Source organism: Macaca mulatta, chromosome 3 (assembly GCF_049350105.2).
Source record: "Macaca mulatta isolate MMU2019108-1 chromosome 3, T2T-MMU8v2.0, whole genome shotgun sequence".
Taxonomy (NCBI): domain Eukaryota; kingdom Metazoa; phylum Chordata; class Mammalia; order Primates; family Cercopithecidae; genus Macaca; species Macaca mulatta.
The window spans coordinates 130,053,256-130,080,278 of NC_133408.1; positions in this window are offsets into that span (position 1 = coordinate 130,053,256).

Genomic DNA, 27,023 nt, shown 5'->3' on the forward strand with positions numbered 1-27,023 from the left:
ATTGTTAATTATGGTTTTTAAAAGTATTATTATAAAATTTAGAACATATATTAAGAAGTGATATTAATCCATTTATTCAACTGGATAGAATAAATGCTAATGTATTTGAATTATTCTGGGATCATTTCATTATAGGGTACATTAAATTAACAATATTAGGAAAGAAAAATATCAAAGGCCAAAAGTAATTAATTTATGTATGTTTAACTATATTTGCCCTTCAGACATATCTGTTAGTTAGTTATTATTTGTTTACATTGTTACAGTAGATTTGCCTTTAAAATTTCCCAATAGGTTTTGAAGAGAGTTTTGAACCATTCCAGACACCTTTAATTCTTACCATTCAGATTGCTGCCTTAACTCAGCCAGCTGATGGAGTCGTTTAAGTGCTTTTTCTTGTTTCTTCTCATCTTTCCATGACTTAGAAGCTACATTCCTAGCAAATTCCCTTTGCTTTAATTCTTTCAGTCTCTGTGGAAAAAGAAGAAAAACCAAAAAGGTACTATAAATAAATAATATATTCTTTTCCATCCACAAGGCTCCGTATTATTCTTTATCCTAAGTGCAGAGGTGACTTTCTGGACAGAAAGAGTAAAAGTATCTTCTCCATTGTTGCTATTCTCTGCTCCAAGACACATTTAGCAGATAAATGTAGTTGTCAACCAGGTTATTTTTCCAAGCTTGTCACAGTCACTGCAAAAATGTGCTGCAAAGCTGGGCCCCAGGCCTTGCTGGTATCACTCTGGCTATGCAACTATAATAATCTGTGTGCCTATAAAAACACAAATGGGAAAAATATGCCATATATGAATGAGTATGAAGGGAGGCAGGTTATGAGATGCATGTTCCTCCACCCACCTGCCCCTCACTTGTAAAATTGATTCTATTAAATACACTGGGTGGGATGAGCTTGTTTCAGGAAAGAGCATCTGTTACTGTGAAAGATTTAGTTCAAAGCTCTAAATGTGATTTTGAATTCTTTTTTTTTGGATGGAGATATTTATCAAATACATATTTCTATATTGTATCCAGGAAGACAGAAAAGAGTCAGGGATTTAAACTCAGAATAGAGGCATGGCCCTGCTTGACTTAAATTCACCCACCACTTATTTTAATTAATATTTTCTCTAAAACAATTGACTTACATGCAAGTAAGACCTCTTCTTTAGAATCCGCCACTAAGCACAGCTAATGATATTGAATGAACTGAGAAACAGCCAAAATCAAATGAACCTCTTGAAGTTTAGGGCTTAATCCTGAATTGGAAGTGTATTTAAAGATTATCCTCTTAACTCATACAAAGTGATTTTAAACAGTCTAAAATATGTATCTGTTGAAATTATTTTCATTTCCCATATTAAGTATAGGAAATGTTTCCCAGGTATGGAGAAAACTACATAGTTATCATGTGAGGTAATAATACTGTAGCTGACTGTTACTCAGAGCAAGTGCCAAAACCTTTCATTAGCTTCATTCTTTAAAGGAAACATGCTCATGGTAGACAGTGGTCAGATAACTACATCTAAGCTAAGGATTTGAAGAAGAAGGCCGATCGGTCTTTCAAAGAGAGAATATTCTGAGCGCAAAGAACAAGAACCTCACAGAATTAGAAATAGCTACAGGGAGAACAGTGGACTCAACCTGAATTCAGTTTTTGACAAATACTTCAAATCCTTCTAAAAATAGAAAATTTCAAGAAATATAATTATGCTCTGTATGTTATCAGAAAAAAAAAGGTCAATAGTTCTCTGGAAATTATAAAGAACAGATGATCTGAGCATTAAAGAGTGGATACCGTTGGTCAGAAGACAGGAAGAAAGGCTTATGAAATCTTTATTGCTACATACCCTGCTACTCACTTCCTCAGACCCTATGTACTTGAAAGCCTAGTTCTTAGAGTGAGCCCTTGTCTTACAAGCAAAGACCTTTTGGAAATTGTCCTACATGATTTAAGAACACACATAAACTATAGTTCAACTGTGTCAGAGAGAGAAAATTGCTATTTGGAAAAAAAAAGAGAGGGTTTTTTAATACTCTGTTAGTACTGAATATAAATACTCCATATTATATTTATTTAATATTAGGTATTACCAGCACACAAAACTTGTATAATGCAGAGGAGGAAATTGATTAATTTACTCACAGCAATTGACATTTGACTCATTTTTGGAATCATGTTTGAAAATTTGGGGTACTTCTGTTTCTTTTATTAGCCTTCTAGATTCCAGAACTATACTTTTATTTTTGAGTTATAGAAATGATTGAGAATTCTTTATTGCTTATCTAACAACAAATATTATTAATTGCTACTATGTTAATCCTTATTCTTACTATGAAATGTAAAAATATACAAATCAACAAATCAATTTTTTTCCCTTCAAGGAAGACAGACAAGTGGTTACACTTCTATAAGATAGAGTGGAGTTTCTTAATAAGGGTGCATACAATGTGCTTTGGAAATATACAGGAATAGTAAAAGATTAATTGTGTTTAGGAAGTTTGCAAAATTAAAATGTTTTTAAGGAACACAGAAAACTGGAAGAAGAGATTTTGTTTAAAGACATCTAGTCACAAATTTGGTTTAGTCAGTTCTGAGTGCTCAGGTTTAAGCAGAGAAAAAAACCCCAGATATCTGCCTCAAGTTTTCAGTGTATTGAACAATGCATCTGTGTGAGGAAACTGTTCCAGTTTAGGGAGAAAAAATCATCTGAAAAAATGTAAGAAAAACAGTGTCTAGCATTCATATAAGGCCAGGAATAGTGGTTGTTTTCACTAACAAAACTGGAAAGAATAATAGGATATTGAATAGATAATTCAGAAAAGTCATGCTTCAGTAGAGAATAATTAGTCATAGATTGAGTACCACTTTGGAGTTGCTTAAAAAAATCATAAAAGCAAGAAATAAAAGTATAAAACTGATTCCAAGTAACTTAACTGAATCATAGTACTAAACACTAGGATATGTATTGTAATACAAAAAAAAAATGAGAAAAATGAATATCTTGTATCCAATCAAATATTATCAGGATGTAATAGCAGTTGAAACTGGTCTGTAAGTTAAAGAAAAATATACTATAAACTCTACAGCAGCCATTAAAATGATAAAGTGTTTTAGCTAGGAGGACAACAAAGGAGATAAAAGAACATCATTAAATGTACTCAGTGCAAGAAAATGCAAAAAAAAAAAAAAAAGAAAAGTAAGGTAGACTGGACAATTATAAAATAAATAGCAAGATAATAAATCAAATCTAAACATAATAATAATATTAAATGTAAATGGTCTAAACACCAAAATTAAAAGAGAGTATTCTTTGGATAAAAATGTGAGTTCATCTCTGTTGACCACACAAACAAGCTTTTTTAAAAATGAGGACAAATGGGTTAAAAGAAAAGAATGTAAGAACATATATTATGTCAACACGAGTCAAAAGAAAGCTAGGGGCGCCATATCACTGTAAGACAGATTAGATCTCAGAGCAAAGATATTTTACCAGGGATAAGGAAGGTTTCTTCGTAATGATAACGGAGCATTAAAATACACAAAGCAAAAATGGATACCTACGCATGGAGGAAATAAATGGACAATTATTAAAGAATGTTTCAATGCCTTGCTATTAAACATCAACAAAATACTAATTGCAAATCCAATACTTATGGAAAACCAAAGTGATTGTATCTCTTATAAAAGACCCTTCCAAAAGCGTATTTGTCTGATAAAAAGAGGACTATCAATCACCAGACAGATGGGGAGGATTTCTAAGAATCCAGAGGCCAAATTTGCCAGCCTCATGTTTTGGCTTAGCCCAAATTTCTATTTTTCTCCCCTTGTTCTGACAAGAACTCATTTATTTCAGCCATGGCATATACAATGATTGTCAGTAACCTTCCTCCATTTAAAGAGAACATAATCCATTTGGGAAGAAAAATATTCTTTGAGGGTGTGTAATTAATCAGCTCTTATTGAGAACAGACAGCACATGGCATACATATTTCAGAAAAAAAGTGCTACTTTACACGTTTACAAATAATAATGGGAAAACAAATATGGTATTGTGCAAAGTAGGTGGTAAAGAGTGAATCCGCTTTATTACCGTACAGTCTAGGTAATAAACAAAGAGGTAGCATAGGTAAGATTAGAACAATACCTTGCATTCTTATCCTTTAATGATAAAGGTAGATGGCCATAAAGAAAACTAAGCAACACAATTATGATACAAGTGTGTTGTATTATTAAATACATTTTTGCATCTATTTAAAAGGATCACATTATTAATTTCCCTTTATGTAGTGAATAACTTCTATTTGTTTTATTGTGTTAAACTTCACATTCATAGGATGAATATTGCTTGTTTTTTATATTAACATTTTGAAATATTGATGGATTTGATTTGCTAACATTCATTATGAACTTTGCATCTATGTTCAAGTGTGATATTGGCCTGTATTATCTTTCAAAGTCCTTGTGTCATTCCAGTGTGGTTTTAGTGAATTCAGATTGCTATAACAGAATACCATAGACTGGGTGGCTTAGCTAACAAACATTGAATTCTAACAGTTCTGAAAGCTGGGAAGTTCAAGATCAAGGTGCCTGCAGACAGATCCAGTGTCTAGTTATGAAATTCTTCCCGGTTTGTAGATGGCCATCTTTTTGTTATATCCTCACATGGCCTAGGCCAGAGAGAAGAGGCAAGCTCTCTTGTCTTATTTGTAAGGGCACTAATCCCACTCATGAAGGCTGCACCCTCATGTCCAGTCACCTCCCAAAGAGTCTACTTACTTCTTAATGCTATTATATTGGGGGTTGAGGGAACATAAACTTAAGTCTATAAGTACCATGGTAACAATGGCCTCATAAAATGAGTTAGAGAATGTTTTATCCTCTATTTTCTAAAAGACTGTGCATAAAATTAATATTACATATTCCTTAAATACTAGAGTCACCACTGAAGCTATGTTTTCCTGGAGTATTTTTTTCTGGTTGTTGTTGGAACTTGTTAAATCATGAATTCAGTTTATGTAAGATACATAAGACAAAACAGAATTTTTATTCTTTTTTGAGTGAGTTTTGGTAATTTATTTCAAGATTGTTTTGCATTTTATTTAAATTAGCTTTTTTATTGTCAAAACATTGTTCCAAATATTTTCTTTTTACTCTTTTGATATTTGAAGCATCTAATGCAATGTTACCTCATTTAAACCTGATATTGGCAATTTGTGTATTCTATATTATTCACCAGTCTTCCTAGTGATTATTGATTTTATTAATATTTTAAAGGAACCAGATATTATTTAGTAGTATGCTTTCAATAACATGCAAATATTCATATATTTTCTAGATATCTTATTGTTACCAATTTCTAATTTAATACTATTTTGGTCAGAGAATATATTCTGCATGATGTCAGGTCTTAGACAGTTACATAAATGTTTTTAAGATAGTTGTAGAAATGTTTAAAATGACTCAGCCTATGGTCTATCTTGGCAAATACACCATGTGCACTTGAAAGCAGAAAATATTTATTCTATTTGCTGTATTTCAAATTCTATAAATATCATTATGTCAAGTGGTTAACAGTTTTGTTTAAATCATGTATTACCTTATGGAAATTTTTGCCTACTTGTTTTATCAATTACTAGTGAAAAGATATAAAATTCTGCACTTATATTTTGTGATTGGTCCATAGTTCCCTTTGTTTCTGTCAGCGTTTACTATGTGTTTTTGGGAACTTTCTTATCAGATGCATACATATTCAAGGATTTAGAATTGCTGTATCTTGTTATTCAGTTAACTTTTTATAACTATGAAATATCCAACTTGTCATTTCAAAATACTCTTTCCTTTGAAATTCACTTTGTCTAATATTAGTACTGTCGTATCTCTTTTCTTAGCATTGACATGGTATATCATTTTTTATTCATTTAATTTAAAATAGATTGTGTCTTTAAAGTGTATTTATTTTAAAAGCCATTTATTTGGATCTTGTGTTTTTATTCATTCAGGACTTTTTTCCTTTTAATTGAGCCATTTACTTTATTTACAGTTAATGTAATTATTTCAATGTTTGTATTTGTGTATATCATCTGAATACTTAAAATACCATCTGTATACTTGGTGAATCAGCTCTTTTCTCTCTTTCCTATATGCTTTTGAGTGGATCAAACATTTGTAGAATTATATTTTATCTTTTCCATTGATTAGTTATTTCTACCTATGTTACTTTCATAGTTGCACTAGACATTAAAATATGCATCATAAAATTATTACAGTTTATGTTAAAATTCTATAATATGATCCACTTAAAATGATATTAATGTATATTTTCAACTAATACTCTTCAATATGTCATGTTTTGGTGTCATATACTTCATTTCAGTATAATGGTAAACTATTTCCTATTGTTTTATTTGATGCATTCAAAAATCATATGTTAATAATACTTTTAAAGGAACCTTTATATTTCCTAACATATTTACTCTGTCTTGTTTTATTTATACGTTTCTGTATGACTTCTTCATCTTACCTACTTTTAAGGAAACATATTTTTTGGATATGTATTTCTAGTTTCTTTTTTAATTGAAGTACTTTAAAAAGATCATTTAGTTGCATGCTTTTTCTGAAGTGTCTGCTATCTTCTTACTATTGCTCTCTTATATGTAAAGTTTCTTTTTTATCCCCTTGGTTGGATTAAATATTTTCTCTTTATTTTTCATAAGTTGGCTATGATGTACCTTGGCATGTTCTTCATTATGTCTGTCCTTTTAGGGATACTCTGAGCTTCTGGAATCTGTAGTTTTCTATCTTTTATTAATTTTGGCAAATCCTCAAATAGTATCTTTTCAGCTTTTTTTCTACCTCATGCTCTCTCATCCTCCTTGCACTCCAATAGTGTATATGCTAAATGAGTTTATATTGTGCTAAATATCACAAGTGCTCTGTTACAGTTTTTTTGCCACTGATTTTTTTGTGTGTGTTTTTATTTAGTTAAGTTATAAGCATGGATTCAAGTTCATTGATTATTTCCTCTTCTATATCCAATCAGCAATAAGACTATCAGAAAAATTTTTTATCTTTGATACCATGTTTTTAGTTTCTAGCATTTTTATTTATTTTTTATGGTACTACTTAAAATATTTTTCATTTTTAATGTATATCATTACTTTTTCCACTAAATCCTTTAACATGTTACTATTTGTTAAAGTTTCTGATAATTCCAACATCTAGGCCATTGTTTTTTATTTATTTATTCATTTATTTATACTTTAAGTTCTGGGGTACATGTGCAGAATGTGTAGTTTTGTTACACAGATATACACATGCTATGGTAGTTTGCTGCATGCATCAACCCATCACTACCTTAAGTATTTCCCTAATGCTGTCCCTCCCCTAGACCCCCACCCCATTTCTGAATCTAGTTGTATTGAATATTATACCTCTTAAAGATGAGTAATATTTTCTTGACTTATATGTGCCAAATAATTTTTAATCAAATACTGAACATTGTTTGTAGATGAACAGTATAGATTAATGCATAAAATATTTATACCCAGAAACAGACATGCTTCTTTTTCTGTGAGCCCTCAAGTACGAGTGTTGGGCAAACCCAATCTCTAGTTGAACTGCATTTGGTCTTTGTTGCTTTATTTAAATTCAGTCTCCACAGCCTTCAAGTACCTTATTTGCATATAGACACTATCTTATCATTAGTCCTGTACCCTAATACTTCAGCTGGCCCCGTGTGCCTGCACCACAGAAGGACTTTCTATCAGTATTCTTCTTCTGTCTCAGAAGTACATTGCTATTGCGTAGTACTTGCTAAAAGGCCTAGAGTGTGTGTGTGTGAGAAGTTTTGTTTCAATGCGTATGTTTTCACGCTTAAACAGGCTCTGTGCACCTGTGGCGTGGGCACAGGAGTAGAGGTCTATCTTTCTCAGTGCTCTTGTCTACCACTGGCAGACACCTGCCTCTTGCTACTCTGTGCAGTTCCCTGTGTGGGAGGGGTTTTCAGTTGCCCATAGGTTTTTGGATGAGGGATTTTGAGTTTTTGGTTTTACAATGCCAATCTTAATCATAAAACATTTATTATTGATAGTGAATAGTATGAATATAACAGTATTTATGGTAAAGGAGAAGTTGTGTAAGCCAAAATTCCCTTAATTTTTTACATTAATTAATTAATTATATATTTTTGAGATGGAGTCTTGCTCTGTCACCCAGGCTGGAATGCAGTGGCACCATCTCAGCTCACTGAAACCTCTGCCTCCGGGTTCAAGCAATTCTCCTGCCTCAGTCTCCCAGGTAGCTGGGATTACAGGTGCTCGCCACCATACCCGGTTAATTTTTGTATTTTCAGTAGACACAGGGTTTCACCATGTTGGCTACGCTGGTCTCAAACTCCTGACCTCAGGTGATCTGCTCACCTTGACCTCTCAAAGTGCTGGGATTATAGGTGTGAGCCATCGCGCTTGGTCAAAATTGCCTTTATATTGACAAAAATGCCTTGTTTGACTTGTAATCATAAATACTATTCCATTAAAAAGGTACATCTTTTCTCCTTTTTGTCTTTTTGCTTGCGTGATCGCTATTAGAAGTTAAACTGAGATAGCTCTTACATCATCAAAGGAAAAAAGCAAAAGAGAGAAAATAAACATGCCACAGTCCAGACAATTCCACATAGCACTGTTGCCCCAAGATTGTTTGCCTCCTCCTCTTTCCTTCCTATTAGCTCCCGCCACCCAAACTCCAAATTTGTTAGAATGTAGGTTCACCAAATGACGGAGCTTAGTTACAAGAGAAATAATTTATAATCAGTAGAAGTTAAGTTAAAAATACAAAACTGTGGAGAGAGCTGTCCTTCTCTTTTAATCACCATAAATGAGGTTTACTACTATTGAAGAGTGTTCCTTTTTTTTTTTTTTTTTTGAGACGGAGTCTGGCTCTGTCGCCCAGGCTGGAGTGCAGTGGCGCGATCTCGGCTCACTGCAAGCTCCGCCTCCCGGGTTCACGCCATTCTCCTGCCTCAGCCTCCCGAGTAGCTGGGACTACAGGCGCCCACAACCGCGCCCGGCTAATTTTTTGTATTTTTAGTAGAGACGGGGTTTCACCGTGGTCTCAATCTCCTGACCTTGTGATCCGCCCGCCTCGGCCTCCCAAAGTGCTGGGATTACAGGCGTGAGCCACCGCGCTCGGCCGAAGAGTGTTCTTTGACGACTGATCCCTGATCTAGGTCTTGGCTTTTTACATTGTTTCGGATTAAGATGTGATATAATTCTGTTGAATCTGCTACATAATACTTTTTGATGCTCTTCTCTTCAAATAGGTTATTTTCTTATTAGGAAAAACAATTTGTTGCATCCCTTGAATTAATGTTGCAGAAGTTGTGCATGCTCTAAAAGTTCATTTTATCTTTCCTTCACAATCTTGCTCTGGCTATACTGGTTGGCCAGAGCAGAGCAGCTGAGAGTTTCATGGGTGTCCTGGTGATAATACGGGAGAATTGTGACATATGGATCAGTACAGACTGGATGATACTTATGTACTTGAACTTTCCTGCCACCTCTTCAGCAGCTTTCTAATTATGTTGAGTGGTGACCTTGCAGAACTCTAAGTTCCTTTCCTCTAGTCTAGCCAGCTGCTCTTTTCAAAATGCATCTTGTTTCTTTATCACTCCATCTGTCTTTTCCAGCTTCTTAGCCAGGTGCTTTGTCTTAGAATGTTCCTCCTTACTTGATATCCTCTCTCATAGAATAACTCTAGTTAACTGCTCATTGGGAGTCACCCTCATTTAGTCCAGTTCTTTGCTTCACATTTAGTCACACTGGGTGCAGGCTCATATACATTTACACCCCAGAGGAAATCACTCTCAACTTTTCTGCTCTTTTCCCAGAAGCATACACTTCTTCCTAGTCATTGCAGACTTTACACCATGAGCATGTTTTCCACCCCTCCACTTAGTAACAGATGACTTCTGCCTCACGGTCAACATATAATCCAGATTATAGGCAGGAGATAACCTTTGTCTTCTTCTCTGTACAAGTTCTGGAATGTAAATAGAATTCTTGTCCCTCCCATAGTGGCTAATGACCTCCTACCTCACTCTCAGGCAGAATCTAAATCACAAGAAGACTTCTTTTGGCTTTTTTGTTTCAGCCTTAGTCTCAGTCTCTGTGTACCTGTGCCCTGGAGTTGGGCTTTCTCAATAGTCCTGACCTGTCTCCATTGTAGGTAAAATTTCTCTGTACTTGCTGCCAAGCTAAAAGTAAAGGGAGTGTTTGCTGGCCCCTCTTTAAGTGAGAAAAGATCTTTGCCTTTAAACTCATGCAGAATCCAGAATATGGGAGGGTTTTCCTTGTTTTTCCTGTTTCAAACTTAGGCAAACTTCTCCTGTTAGCAGTACAAAGGGTCTTTTTCATGCCTCTGTGCTTCTCAGAATCTTCATGAGCTCTCTTTTAAGCAAAGACCACACAAAAGAGTGGGTTGTGTGGATGAGCGCAGACTTGCTTGTGGAAGGATTTCTTCTCAACTAGTCCATGATGGGCCGTTCATTTCATTCGCTTACATTGCAACCTCAGGTTTCTGATGGTCTTTATAAAATTTAGGTTTTGTAGAACACCTAGTGTGTTCTTGTTGTGATGGGAGGTGATCTTTTGTTGTGATTTTCCATAACCTAAGTGGAAGACTCAGCTTACATATCTTAATTTTCCTTCCTTTTTCTGTGCTTGTGGCTTTTCCCTTCATTTTTGCAATCTCCCAAAAAAGTGTGTACTGGCTTGTGGTCCAAGGGTTGGGGACCCCAGGTATATATTATGATAAAAGGAACCCTTTTACATTGGTCCACAAAATTTATAGGTTGACATTTTCTGATTAGATTCTGTCAACACTGTGACTTAAATGCCAGGATGATGAAGGTTAGAGATAGCAGTACATTTAGGTAAATTGAAAAGAGGAAAATTCTGCTAGAATTTTATTAGAGTTTAAGTATGCTGCCTCATAATGTTAGGAAGAAGACAGTTTCATTTTTATATTTCCCTTCAACATGTTAATCTTGCTAACCCACATCCAGAACCACCTTTGTTACACAGAGATCCACTGATTAAGAACATCTTAATGGGCATGAAGACCAACAGAATTAATATTAAGTCACATGCTTAGTTTCGTTTGGAAAATATTTTAATATTTTTTGGTGATACCTACACACACACACACACAAACACACAAACACACACACACAATTGTACAGAGGTATTTCTTATTTTCTGGTTCCACATAATTTCTACAATGCAGATAATAAATACAAGTTAGCCAGTTCTACTAGGAAGTTTAGTGTTTTCACAAGACAAAGAAATTATCATTATATAGCACATATTTTTACCAGTGATGATCAGGGCCCAGTTAATTTCCCAAATTGATAAAATTCTGCGATTACAGGATCAATTGGTAAGTCTTCTGACTTTAGATAACTTGACATGATCAGCTGTGTGTGTGTGTGTTTGTGTGTGTGTGTATTTAGAGCTATGTGTCTATTCAGATACTTTTTTAGCAGTGACTCATTTAAAAGAATGATGAGACTGTTTTCACTATCAAGATGACAAAACTCCATCAGAGCTAAATTTTCTGTTAAAATCAATAAAATCAATGTATATAATATAAAAATAATATATAATCACAAAACTAAAACAATGCTACATTTAATTATTATCTTCTCTTCTTGGATGTATCAATATTTTAAAAAGAAAAGCTTACTAACTTCAGATTCCTAAACTGCTTAGCATCTATAATCAAATACAGAGGTATAATTCATAGATAATCATTTATAAACTTTTTCAAAAATTACTAAAACAATAATCACTTGCTTACCTTGATATGGTTTGGATCTATGTCAATCCAAATCTCATGTTGAACTATAATCCCCAGGGGTGGAGCTGGGACCTGGTGTGAAGTGATTGCATTATGGGGGCAGTTCCTCATGAATGGCTTAGAACTATCAACTTGGTGCTGTCCTCATTATAGTGAGTGAGTTCTCATGAGACATGATTGTATAAAAGTATGTAGCACCTCCACCCATCTCCTTGCTTTCACTCTCACCATGTGACATGCCTGCTCCCCATTCGTCTTCTACAATGATTGTAAGTTTCCTGAGGCTTCCCCAGAAGCCAAGCTGATGCCAGCATCAGTAGGAACTTGGTGAACAGGTTAGAGCAGTTAAGAGCTTGAAATTTTCTGAAAGTGGAAGTGAAGAAGACAGAGAGCAGCAACTAACAATAGGGAGAATAAACAAAGTATTTCCAGAGTTATTTGGACAGGAGACAAGACAGTATAAGTATTAAGAAAACCATCCTAAATCAGGCAGATCCGAGTTTATATTTTGTTTCTGTCACTTACTAACTTTGAGACTCTTGCAAAGTTACTCAATTTTCTCTAGATTTAGTTACACATTTGTAACTTAGCAAACTATCAATATTTACCTTGTAGAATTATTGGGATTATTATTTAAGTGTGGAAAGTTAAATGGTTTAGCATAGCACCTGATATATAGCAAATGCTCAGTATGTATGAACTATAATCATGTTAAAATATAAGGAATGGTCAGATTTTGTGGAACTTTGTGAAGCAGGATGTGCAAAGAATGCTCGATTCAACCAGCAGTGGGATTCCATTGAGAGTATTTAATTCATGTTCTTATTGAAAGCAGACTGTTTGAGTGGCTTTCATCTGGACAGTATGACTGGTAGGTGTAGTTTTCTTTTGCAAAGGAGAAGTCAAAACAAGGAAGCATGTTGGGCATACTTCTACCTTGTCACACTTTAGATTTGAGCCTAAGAATTTAAGGTTGTCAGTTGTCTATCATCAATTTTATATAAGAAATGGTCTTTCTTGTCTTAAGTAATTTATATTTTTAATCCAAACATCTACAATTTCCATAAATTGAAGATTACATGTCACTATTGAGTAAAATTATAAAATATGAATTAAAATGTGATTTGTTGTCAGGATTTTCTTTGATAAATTTTATTTGAATTGTGCTGTTGGGTATTAATGCCATACAAAATTGATATTAATCAGAGAAGAGGGAAAAACTGGATTTCTTATGTTTCCTAGAGGGAAGTAGGGAAAAACAGGTATGTAAAGTAAAAGACATGTCTAAACATCTAATTCACATCCTTGGATATTTTAAAGGGACTTAAAGAGAAATGACAAAGCAGATAGGTTTCATAGTTTCAGACAGTAGTTACCTCCCATAACCTCTACCCAGATGAAAAACAATGCAATAAAGGACAGTTGCAGAGGTCAAGGAAAAGAAAGGGAAGGTGATCTTCACATAGCCTCTCCACTTTTCACAATGCATTTGATTTTCTCTCAGCAAGAGGTAAACTAAAATTTATAGAAACGTATTTGTAAAAATACATTTATGAAGTATTTGCAATTTAATTTTCTTCTTGAGTTCATGTTAAAAACACAAACTAAACAATCTTTATTTCCCTACCTGCCAGCAAGAATGCTTTGCATGTGTATTGCAAGCAGATTTCAGCTGTGAATATATAAGTGAAGAATCAAATTGATCAGGCAAGTAAGTCTCTATGTGTTAGGAATAGTAATATTCTCAATATCATTGCTTACCAGTCCAAACATGCATGTAAACATCTGCATATCCCAGTAAACCACATTCTTCCAACTTCACTGAAGGAGAACGTGCATGTGAAGTGAATTCACTCAAGAGTGTCTACTTTTTTCTCCTTTAAATAGAATAACTCCTTCCATCTCTGCACTTTTCATCTATAGATCCCAGGATAATTTCCATGTGTTGATGTTTTTCTTTACTTCAGAGTAAAACCCCAAGGCAAAAGGTCAAAATTATTAACCTAATTTTAAAGACGAAGAAACAAACACATAGAAGGTTAAGTGACTTGATCCACACCAAATGAGAGACCAGAAAACGGACTGGGACTTGAAAACAGAATATCTAATCTTCCTAAGAGTAAGGAAAAATAAGCAGAGTTTATGCAGAATCCTAGAAATTTATAACAGTGTCATTTTCTGGATTTAAAAGTCTAGCCTGTTCCAAAATACTGCTCATTGTTTGAAAATGTTTTTATCAAATGATTTGGAAGACATTTACAGATCACTGACAATAATCTAGAACAGGGTAAGTTGTAATTTGAATAATCCTACAATCAAAATAAAAGAATTAAATTCTATTAAAAAGCCTACTATTTCCCAGATGAATTCTCATGATTAAAATGGAACTTTCTTTATTTTCTGCTTCTTTGAATATATCTTTTTTTTTTTTCCTTTTCTCTTCTTGATAAGGTGTTGCTATGTTACCCAGGCTGGCCTCAGGCAATCCTCCTTCTTCAGCCTTCCTAGTAGCTAGGACTACAGGCATGCATCACAGCACCTAGCTGCATTCCATTATTTTTTATGTGTTCTGGTTGCAATACAAACACATAATGAAATGGGCTAAAATATTTTTAAAAGATCTCCCATGTTAGAAGCTACAGTTTGGGCTACTAACCGGGAAAAGTTTCCTGACATTGCTGGAATAAATGCATCCAAGCATACTTTCTCTGATGTGACTCTAGCTTTAAGGACCAATTGTGCCACAAGCAAGCTAAAACAATGAGTGAGAAGAAATTACTCTGGGTGTGAACACCGTAATCCCCTTCCTTGGAAGTGTTGAGTTAAATTGGTTATAATAATTCCTGGAGGATTCTTTTGGCATGTGCTAGAATACGAACTGCTGAATGCTATGTTTAATTGCTGATGGTCAGCCATTTCTGCTTGGACAATCAGGACATAAAGGTTCCTTGTCAGAGTTTAACTGGCTGAGCCCAATGTTCTGGAGAGATACAGCCAGGCCTACAGATACCGCTGTTGGTTTACACGTTAGTTTGAGGATATTTCTAGATTTTAAGACAAGCTGAAAACGTGGTGTGTGAAAGAGAAAAAATTATTTATAACTCAGGGTGGACTAGGGTCACCTCCCTGGCTGAGGGAGTAGCATATGGTAAGGTGTTGAAGGTATGTGCCCCAGGCAAGCCACACCATTTCTTTTCAAGGCCAAGGATCATCTGAGAAATTCTCAAATGGCGAATGGGTAGCTCTAGTGTCCCACTACATCTGAGACATTACCCGGATCCTCTCATATTTTAGCTATTATGGCCAAGATCCAAGTCAGCTATGGTACAAGGCATGACCTTTTATCTGGTTTTAATTACAAGGTTTATTTAATTTCTACCCATGGCATACCCAAAGTTAAACTTCGTAGTGCCATTGTAACCCATATTATATCAGACATGAATATAACCAATACTATATCAACATAAATATCTCTATTGATTACTGTTCTAAAATGCATTCCTAAGAAGTGCCTTGGTGATGAGTAAGAGGATAACTGCTTTTCCAACTGAGTTAGTAGTAGTAGTCACAGGACTTTTAATTGCCATGTTTATAGCGTGATAAGAACATACATGTGATAGTGCAATAATATTAATTCCCATGAAGTATCTACAGAGAGTGTGTTCAGGTTTGAAAATACCCAGCATTTCTGTAATGAACAAATAAAAATTCAGTAATGAAAGATTATGTCTTGAGTAAATATTTGATTAGACTAATATTTACTAATCAGGCTTCAGAAGAAATAATTTGGCATTCCATCACAGTCTATACCGTGGAGAATAAATTCAATGTGAGAAAAAAAGGAAAGATTCCAGAACAGAAAAATTCAGACACTTTCTCATGCAACAGCGTTTCAAACTTATCACCATTTCTTTGAGATGAAGTGGAGGGTGTTTGAATATTACGTATATTCTCTAGAGTCTAGTATATAATCCACCTTATAAATTCCTGACAGTTAATATTTGAAAAGTATTAGTCATTTTAACAAAGTATTCAAATACATTTCTCAGATCTCTGACTATCAGATATACTTCCAAGCATTAGAATGTAGAGTTAAGAGAATCAGTAAGGATATTTTTCTGTGTGAGATTCATTTTTACCTCTATTGCTTCAAGTCACGTGTGGACAAGACCAAGGTCTTAAGGGAATCTTTATTTATTTATTTGTAAAGATCAGGAGAATTGATCATGCTTCTTGTGGGAAAGAAACGCATTTGTACTAGGCCCCAAAAATTAAAAAAAAATCTTAAGAGAATCCTTTGGCAAACCTCTGTCCTCCCAGATTGTGTGGTTCCTGACATGAAGCCATCTTTATCTGGCAGGCTGTTATCTGCTCTGCCGCAATCTTTCCCTGCTGTGCAACTCTTTCATGGTCACATCCTCCCTGCTCAGTTCATAAAAAGAACTTGACCTACTGCACTCTGACCTAGCTATCTAGCTGTTTTCTTAAGAGCAATGTCTTGTATTTCAGTATCTTGTACAACCTAACATTATATTGACTTTTAAGAGCTTTTTCAATTTCTACTTTATCCTCCCACTCTTTTATACTCTAGTTTAGGGTCAGCGATGCCTGCTGCTGAGAATATTGCAGACAGAAGTATTTAGTTTGAACATACCTGCAAAGTAAGAGCACCTTTGCACAGGGAAAGGGTTTTTGAAATTTCCTTAATTTCCTACCTAAATGTTCTGAAATAGAACTCTCTTTGAAAAAATAACTATTAAAATAGAAGCAGAAAGAGAAACATGAAATTAGACTCTGGTGTAAAATTGAATTTTGTATGTTACTCTTATAAAAAATAAAGACACTATTTTAAATCTAAAGATAGTATTGAGTTGACCTCTACGTATCAGAATCTTGGCTTCAGCAGCTTAATTAAATCAGGTTTCTTTTACTCCTAACCAAGAATCTATATTCAATCACACCATGATAGATACTTACACCTCCTCAAGGGAGTCCACAGCTCAGTCTCCCCCCAGTTATCAGTTTCCTCCAACTTAAACATGTGGCTTTATCCTCAAGGTCACAATATGCCTGAGAAATGTCAAGCATCAGAAGTGCATTCCATGAAGGCAAAAAGAAGGGCTCAGAGCAAAAGCTCTTTTATTTTTTCTGCCTTAAAAACAACAGCTTTTGAAAGTCTACCTGAGTAGACTTCCACTCTTACACCATTTGTTAGAAGAACTTCACATGCTATTGACATTTAAGTAAGAAATGTGAGACATCCAGGTTTTTAGCTAGCTATATGGCCATCCCTCAAAATAAATCTGGGTTTTGTCCGTAAGGAGAGAGAGTGGAATGGACATTGATTAAGTGACCAGCAGCATCTACCCTACTAAAATTATTAAATGTTGCCAAAAGGAAGGGTTACAGTTAGTCAGTTAGTGTTCAACCAAGCATTCTGCTTCTTTTTTTTTTTTTTTTTTTTGAGATGGGGTCTCACTCTGTCGCCCAGGCTGGAGTGCAGTGGTGCGATCTTGGTTCACTGCAACCTCTCCCTCCAGGGTTCAAGAGATTCTTCTGCCTCAGCCTCCAGAGCAGCTGGGACTACAGGTGTGCGCCACCACACCCGACTAATTTTTGTATTTTTAGTGGAGACGGGGTTTCACCATATTGGCCAGGCTGGTCTCCACTCCTGACCTTGTGATCCACCTGCCTCGGCCTTCCAAAGTGCTGGGATTACAGGCATGAGTCACCACGCCCGGCCTCTGCATACTCCCTCTTTCAAATCTAAAACTCCTCTCCACATACTTTAAGTCATTGAGCTGCCAAATAAAATATAGAGAAGTTTCTAGATCATTTTACTCCACATCTTTAATTACAAATTATAGTTCTCACTATGCAGCCGTAAAAATAAATGAAATCATGTCCTTTGCAGCAACACGGACGCAGCTGGAGGCCCTCATCCTAAGTGAATTAACACAGAAACGAAAGCCAAATGCCACATGTTCTGTTCTCACTTATAAGCAGGAGCTAAACATTGGGTACACACGGACACAGAGCTGGGAACAATAGACACTGGGGATTCCAAAAGGGGGAAGGAAGGGAGAGGGGCAAGGGTTAAATAACTACCTATCAGGTACTATGTTTACTACTAGGATGACGGGATCATTAGAAGCCCAAACCTCAGCATCAGGTAATATACTCATGTAGCAAACCTGCACATGTACCCCCGATACTAAAATAAAAGTTAAATAAATAAATAAAATTACTAATTCTCTCAAAGAAGTTTTGAGATTAGTTTCTTCTTAGGCATGTTGTGTTACATGTAGGAGTCAGCAAACTAAGACCCATGGGCCAAATCTGACCTTCAGCCTGCTTTTGTAAATAAATAGAAAAACAGTCACTTCTACTTTTTTACCTAAGGCTGCTTTCAGACTGTATTGGCAGAGTTGATTCCTTGCCACAGGAACTGTATGAGCCGCAAAACCAAAAATATTTACTATCTGAGCCTTTCCAAGATGTTTGCCAACACTGGGTCGAGAAACACCCCTGTTCTTGTTAGTTCAGAATGAGGGAGGTGGTTAGTTCCACATTTGTATACCTCATGGGATAATTTTCCTGAGAGTAATATCCATGTGAATGGAAAAGTAGAAAAGCAGATGGTGGTAAAAGAAAGAGGTAATTATATTTGGAGAAAAATATCAGTATTATTTAACTGATAGTGATATATTTGAGTCTCTAGAATGCAGAAATACCAGTGCATATAGGGAATAACTTAGAATTCTTGTTAGGATGTTGACTTAGCCTTTATATTCCCAACTTCCTTCAGGAGTCTAACTGAATCAAATTTGACTTTGTTATCAAAACAAGCCCTGAATATTCTGACTGAATAGGATCTCACAGAACTATTATATGCACAACTGATTTTCAGAACTCAAAAGAATGAATCGTCTCTTATTTCATGCATTTCAGCATTTCACTAGTATTGCTCACAGAAAACAGCATGAGGCAGTTGAGAGATTCATGGTCTTTTCTAATGCCTTGCTTATTTTTGCATGAAGGTACTACAGAGCAAAGAAATAAGGAAAATATAGTTTTGTCAAGAATGTTCAAATATTCCAAGAATAAGGAGCATTGTATTTGAAAAATACTCAAAAGACTCACTTTTTTTCTTGCAAGTGAAACTGATCAGAAGTCTTTTAAAAATACTTTCATTGTGCTTTTGTTTTTCAAAAGTATAACTCTATTTATTAAGCACATTTGGGAAACTCACGTCATATGTCTCATTACTAATAGCAAGAACCTTGGAATCTAAGGTTTTAGTTGAGTATATACTTGAGGAAAAAAGGTGATTAGGCAATGCTCTGCAAGCATCTTTTCCTTTAAATGAACTCTTGAGTTATCTATGTTCCTAAATTAACTGGGTTGTATCTTTAGAGTGGAATTTCTTTTTAAATTTCTCATTTTCTGAACTATAAAAACAAATGTTTCTATAAGTTTATATTAGTTATTTTCTCAATAATTAGTGCCTCATGTAAAGGCAAATAACTTGACTGGAAATGTATTGTTTTTAAAATTATTTGAATAAAACTTTATCTACATATATAGCTATTATTGCTCAAAAATAAGATTTTATATGCTGTTTCTTTTAGTCAATGCAAAAACCTCTTGAAAAGATACTCTAAATGAATGAATTGCTTAGAATAAAATATATAATTTAAGTGGCAATATATTTCATAAATACATGGAAAGAGCTGCATGGTTCCAATATTGGCCATTCTCAGATTTTCCAGTAAAGTATGACATTTAAGCAGAATATAAACATGTGTGCATCTATGCAAAGTTTGAATATTTATATAAAACTTGGATAGTGTTTAATTGACTTAATAATTTCATGAATGCAATTAACCATTTTAAAATATTATTTTAAAAGGATATTTTGGATTATGTCTATACTTTTTCTAATACTCTATGCACGGTTCCTTGTATGCTTTATATCTTCAAATATTTATTATGTAAAACATTTAGTTTGAAATGCAGAAGCACTAAGAAAGTTTCCTTAGGCTTATTTTGACTTTTAAAAATAAAATTAATGTTACTCATAAAGAAATTTAATGTAAACACTAGCGACTTCATGTTTTTCTCTCATTAAACTAAGTCATAATGTTTTTATGCAACCTAGTAGCATTCAGTGTATGAAGAAACGAGCACATTCATTTACTCTTGGGAGTGTAAACGGATGCATGCAGTCCTTTTAGAGAGTAATTTGGCAACAGCAATTACATTTCTATATGTATCATGATCCTGATTCTGCAATTCCACGTCTAAAATGCATCTCACATATCATTACACGTCTGAACAATGGCTGTTCCTTGTAATAGTGATGGAACGAAGTTTAGGGGGGAAATGTCTGTATAATTCCTAAATCTGTGTTCTAAACTGCTACTGAAGTTGCCTGTGATTGCTTCTTTTGGGGAATGATATACAAGTTATAACCATTTCTATAAACTGTATTTTCTTCATTCATTTTTATGTGTCTCTTCCCTACCCTCGGTCCTAAAATTAGCTTAAATTAAAAAAGAAAGTCAATTACATCACTTTTGCTGTTTTTGTTGCCTTCAGACATATTTGATTGTAGAGCAGAAATCATCAAACTCAGTGCTAAAATATCAGTGGCCCCCAAAATTTTCCTTTTCAAGGCCAGACTTACATAATTTCACAGCTTTCAATACTTCCAGAAAAAATAAAATAAAAGACATGATCAGTTGAGATGAAAATGTTTTAAGCAACTAAAATTTAAAATTCAATATTAAGTGTCAAAGCAAAAATAATGATTGCAGGTGTTGAGTTTTAATAAGAGCAGAGTGAGATAAAGGCACAGTAATGCGTGGAATCCTTGACTTTGTGAAAACATCATGGGCCTCTTTCTATTTCCTTCCTTATGAAATATTTGACCTACTTTCACATTCAAATCTCAGAAAACTATTATGAAGTCACAACGATAATGGGATATTTTGTTAATATGATTATGTAACCTGTAATTAAAGTAAAAATCATCTTCTTTGACCTCTGAATTGTTTGCTGATTGGATACAAATTATGCTTGGAGATGAAATTTGTTTGGATAAGTCAGCTATCTGATGCTACTTAATGGTGCTCTTTATACATACCTTATTTTGTTTAGTCTATTATAAAACAAAATCCCTAAGTTGTATTAACTACACTAATTCAAAATTGGGACAATTATTACATCTATTAAAAATGATAATTTCAGAAAGCCATATACATTTTAATTTTCCTAAACAAAGCAATCTAACCTTTAGTAACTTTACACAATATCAGAATAAAAATTGCTACTGTGGAAAAAGTACACATCTTTATTCAATGTAGATAGATGTAAAACTATGGATGAATAAATGTCATTGGATCTGCAAATTAATATGTGTATCAAAAAATATCCTCTTTCAAAAATTAATGCCAGAAGTATAAGGAAAAAAAGAATTTACAAAATAATTTGCTGAAGATTGAGATTTTATCATCATAGGTTTTTATTTCCCTTGTGCATGTATAACATTTATGTTTATCACATTATCATAATGATAAAAAATTGGAAACCATCCAGAATATTTCAACTATAGGAAATCTGTTATTCAAATTATAATGCAGTCATTTAATAAAAGACATGCTACAAACAACAACAACAACAAACTATGTTGAGGAAGAACACCGAATTACCTTGGAAATGGGCATTATGACAGAGATACTATTTACTCAAAATTACACTAGCACCTTTTCGACTTTGTTAACACAATTTTTCTTTCAAACTGTATGATGTAGTAATTTCTTGATCTCAGAAGTGCATGTGACCCTGATCTTGTCATGGTTATAATAAAATCCCACAATTTTGTCAAAAGAAAATCATTAATAGACTCTGTTTTCATGTTTAAATCAAGTTGACTGGTGGTCACTGTGTTCCTCCTTAACGTGTACAAAATATTTCATAATAATAATGATATAAGAGCAAACATACAAAGCTAGGATGACTTCAAAGCGCTATGTACAAGGCATATTAAAAATGCAAGTTCTTTATTCATATTAATCCCTTTAATTTTCACAAGAAAACTATGACATAAATGCTGTTATAATCATTCTCATTACACAGTGGAGGCACAGACACTTAGAGGCATAAACAGGCAGCCAGCCCACTTCAGAGAGTGGCTCTAACCAGCCACGCTATGCTGTCTCTAATGCAAGTCTGTCTTACATACCGAAGGAGAGAAAAATCTTTCTAGGTGAAAATATTTTACTCTTTTTTCCATTTCTAATTTTGTACTTCTTCTCAGAACTTTTTTTTTCTATTTTATAAACAGGAAAATGAGACCCAGGTAAGATTAAGACCATGTCTTTTGTCAAATGCTACTCTACAAATCAGTAGCCAGTGGGGAATTGGACTTAGATGAGAGGTCTGTGCTTTTAAAAGAAATCTATTAGCTGCTAAGTCTCTGGGGCTGACACTATATTGCCACGACATAGCTGAGTGTTTGAATTTGGCAGGTTCTCCTAAAATACAATCATTGTAATCTATTAAGAGATAAGTTTGAAGACAAACACTTTAACGACACTGAACTTCAATTCTGCTTTAGCTTTTTTAGCTAACAAAAATTTTCTTATGTCTAGACAGATAGACACACACACACACACACAGCCACACATCCTTTGCACTTCTATTTTACCATAGATATGATCCTTGTAATGTCAAAGACAAAATTGCACCAGATAAATTAAACAAGCAAGGAAAGCTTCATTCAAGACTATTGCAATAAAGGAGAGAGACTATTGAAATAGGGGAGAGAAATTGAACTCAACCCCATCGAACTCAGGCAGGTAATTTTTAAAGGCAGGAGTGAACTAATGGAAAACTACTGGAGGGTGTTTTGGGAGATGTCCATCAGTGAGATTAGGCCACATGTGTTTGTCAACTGTCGCTTATTAAAGTTAGGTTCCTATGGTCCAACAGAGACTGGGACACAATGATCCTATGTCCTTCCATGATTATATTTCAAAGGGGTGACTCCCAGGTCTTTGGGAAAGACATTTATGGATTATAAAATGTTTACACTTCAAAGAGGCAGATAAAGAATTTATAATTAAAAGTTTTCATTAAAAAGTGCTCTAAAAAGGGAGGTCAAGTCAAGGTCCTATAGTCGGGAATAAACCTGTCTAAAGTTCACTTAAGCTGAGGGCAAATTAAGTCTGTCTTGGTTAGTAGAGCCTCGGAAAATATATGTATACCAGCAGAAATAATTGAAAATGTTTCTTATCTTTATTAGCAAAGATCCCTGTTAAAATATTGGAGTTTTCCCTTTCAATGTTTATGCATCATTAATTTATAAACATAATTTTTGTCATAGATGAGGTTTTATAGTCTTTTTCATCTAATTCTTACTGAAGACAGGAAAAAAGTAAAATCAGGTGAAAATCTGTCTATGATGACTACTGCAATGAAATACCACCAATAGCCCACATGAATTGTAAGATTTTTACATGTCAGATATAATGCCAAACCTTTTGCTTAAATAGCTTGATTTATTTTTTCCCAAACTCTGTGAGTACTTCTTGCATCTACCTTCTGATGTTTAAGATAAGAAAATTGAGGCTAAGAGATGTCGGATAACTTGCTCAGAATTATACAAGTAGCAATTAGTTTTACAGAATTTATTTGAGGTCCAAGCTGCCTGACTCCTGAGCCCTAGCTGGTAACCTCTGCAATCTATTGTATCTGATTAATTTTGTATGTACCTTTTAACACATCATTACTCTCCCTTGGAATCATGACATTGTCATCTTTGCAGGACCAAGAACTTTAAATTATATTTCAAAATAGTTATATTTTCTATACTACATAAATTGAAGTTTCAAAAAATACAACTATGAAAGTTTTGAAATATCCATTTGACATTTAGAATGTGCAATTTAGAATGTCTTCATGTCAGCAATATACAAATATCTGCCTTCTCCTTGGTTAATAAGTGAAATGTCTGGAATACAACACAGCTTCAAAGAAGCTATTATTTACTAGAATAAGATCTCAATCCAGAAACACCTTTACTTTTTCCAAATGCATGAGGCACAGTCATAAGTAAAGCCAACTTTGGTACTTACTACACTTTGGTTTAATGTAGTAATTCCCAGCCCAGGATCTCAGAGAAAATCTCAAGGATTTTTATAAAACACTACCAATGTTTTCAAAGAAATTAATTTAAATTAATTTTTAAATCAGCCCGATTTTGTGCCTGAATTGTATTGTGTTAAATCCTAGACTATGAGCAATGGTAAAACAAATTTATTGCCATCAGGTTGTTACTGCTGCTCTGTGTTAGGCACTGACCTAGATGAAGATGAAAAAGATATTCATGCAGCTATAGTGCTTGAAAGGAATGGAGATAGGCATGTGGCCTCTTACAAAGATGGTTTATGTGTTAGTAGCAAATCCACTAAAACTGAAGATAATTTCATGGAAGACTATAGGCTATTTCACCAAAAGACCTAGCAGGAAGTGTAGCTAGATTGCAAAATAGACTGACAACAGGAACAAGGAAGCTATGAATTGAAATTATTTTATCTGTCAATAGAGGACTGTATGGTCTTCCATCTCTCCTTCTCTGTGATCAACTATATCATTCTTCCGTCTCTCTCTCTCTCTCTCTAGCATAACTTCCTCTATTTTAGAATGCATTATATCTGAACACGGCCATTCTCAAGCTTTAGCTTAACATTGCCCAAGAGGTTTTTGGGCTCTGATTTCTAAGTAACGGAGGAAAAGAATGTACCTGGAACAACTAACACCAAGGGTCCATCCATGTCCCCGATAGCTGTGACAGGGTTGGAGAGAGCTGAGGCTTAACTCTCATATAGAGTTCAGTGAGCTGAGGCTTAACTCTCATACAGGTGTAAGCAATGTGAAAGGAGGGCATAAATCAGTTATCTAAGAATTAGATATGGAACAAAAAACAAAATATATAGACAGCAAATTATTATATATTTGGTACACACACAATCTTATTGCACAGCAGAATGTGGTAAGAATGATGCAACAGATGTAGACAATTGGTTATGATAATGAACATGTAAGACATTGTGCTGATGTATATATGTCTCATAATATATATAATAACAATGGGAATATATAACATCACATTCAAGTTGATAGTTCAAGCTGATGCCAGGAGTTTTTCATATAAAGTCATAGCATTTAAAGTGAAGCTTAATAAAGATATTGATACCTGTCATTTGTTCAGTGCTTAATTTATGTTAAACAATGTTATAAAATGTGTTGCAAGCAAGGTCTTATTTAATTTTTAGTGCAACATCATAAAGTAGATACTCTCATCTTCCCCATCTCAGAGAAAGGGAAATGGGTCCTTAGGCTAAGAACTTGGTGGGGTCACACATCTATTAAGTGACAGAGGCAGAATTCTCACCTATGTTTCTTTAACTGCAAAGCTAATTATCTTAACTACTATGCATTACTCTCATTCCAAGTCCTGAGGGTGGCAAAATTTTGTTTTAGAGAGGATATTAATATGTCCTGTGAAAGACTGCAAGAGTAAAGACAAAATAATGATAAAATTCTAGAGGATTCAAGGAACACTAAATAGCTATTTTTAGCTGAAACATTGCGTTCATGAGGAAAAGAAAGGAGAAATCAAGTCTGAAAGACAAATCTAGTCCTGAGTGTAGTGGGCTATAAAAACTATATTAAGCAGAAAAGAAAATTAATTGAAATGGTTCTTGAGGAAATTGTGATGGTGGTGCATAGGGTTCGCAGGGGTGAGTTTGGAAGAGGAAATAATGAGTCACAAGGATCAGCGAGAAAGCTATTGCATTGTCCTGTCAAGATCAACTACTGCAGGCCATTTTATTTAGTTGATAGAAATAATAAGCATTTTTCAGCCATCCATGAATAAACTTGTTTATGAAGGAGATCAGCTAAACTCTAAGAAATAAGATGAAAAGCTGTCAAAATAAGTGTGTGGTAAGTTTAAGGTATCTATCAGAATTTTTTGTTGATGCACTGTTACTGTTGCAGAAAAAAAAAAAAAGAGAGAGAGAGAGCAACAACAAACAAAAGAAAACAAAACAAAAAACACTTGTAGAAAAATTCCTGTCTCTGAAATTCTCTACATAAATGTAAGAGAATTTTTATCAACTCCCTATTCCTCAGCAAGTTCTGTTTAGCTCATCCCCTAAGTTATATATTAGTAGCTTTTATCCCCTTCCAATGCTTATACCTACCCAAGCCATCATTATTTTCTTTCTAGATGCCACATACAGTAACTTTCTAGCAGATCTCTCAGCTGCCAATTTCACCCTCCTCCACTTCTATCCACTGTTTACAATACAAACAGAGCAATCACTTTTTTCAGATTAAACCTTTTGCCTGATTAAAGCTTATTTGTGGCTTAGAAATGATCTTAGACTAAAATCCAAGGTCTTTGGAATAGTCTGTGATATCACACATGATTTAGACACTCGGTATATACCTCTCCAGTTTCATCTTCTGTCATTCTCTCTTCTCTGTCTCTCTCTCCATTCCAATGCTCTCCAGCTATGCTGAATTTTTTCTATGACTCGAATAAGCCATAATCTTTCCCAGTTCAGGACTTCTGCCCTTTCTAGACTACTCTTATTTCTCCTTAGATGGCTGTTTTCTCATCTTCAGAATCCAATATCATGCTGTCAGAGGCTTACCTTCACCACTAATTAAAAATAGTTCTAACTTTTTCCTCTAGTCAGTAGTACATCACAGCAAGAGTAGTCATTAAGTGAAGTATAAAAGCTGCTGTAGAGTGTTCCAGGTTAAAATAAAAGGGCATATACAAAGATTCACATGGAAGAGAAGGACACTTATAAGGCTAGCAAATAATTATAATTAGAGTATGGGTGCAAAACAGGGGAAGGTAAGAGATGAGACAGAAGAAGTAAGTTGAATTCTGAAAGGCTTTTAAGCCAACATAAAGAGGTTAGGCTTTATTTTGAGCTGTATAGTGGTATGAGAAGGAAGACAATGGGACGTCTCATGCAGCAGAGTAACATGGCCATAAGTGTACTTTACAAAGATGAAAGGTAGTAGCATAGATAAAGTGGGCAAGACTGGAGGGAAAGAAATAATCAAGCAGGAGATGGTGATG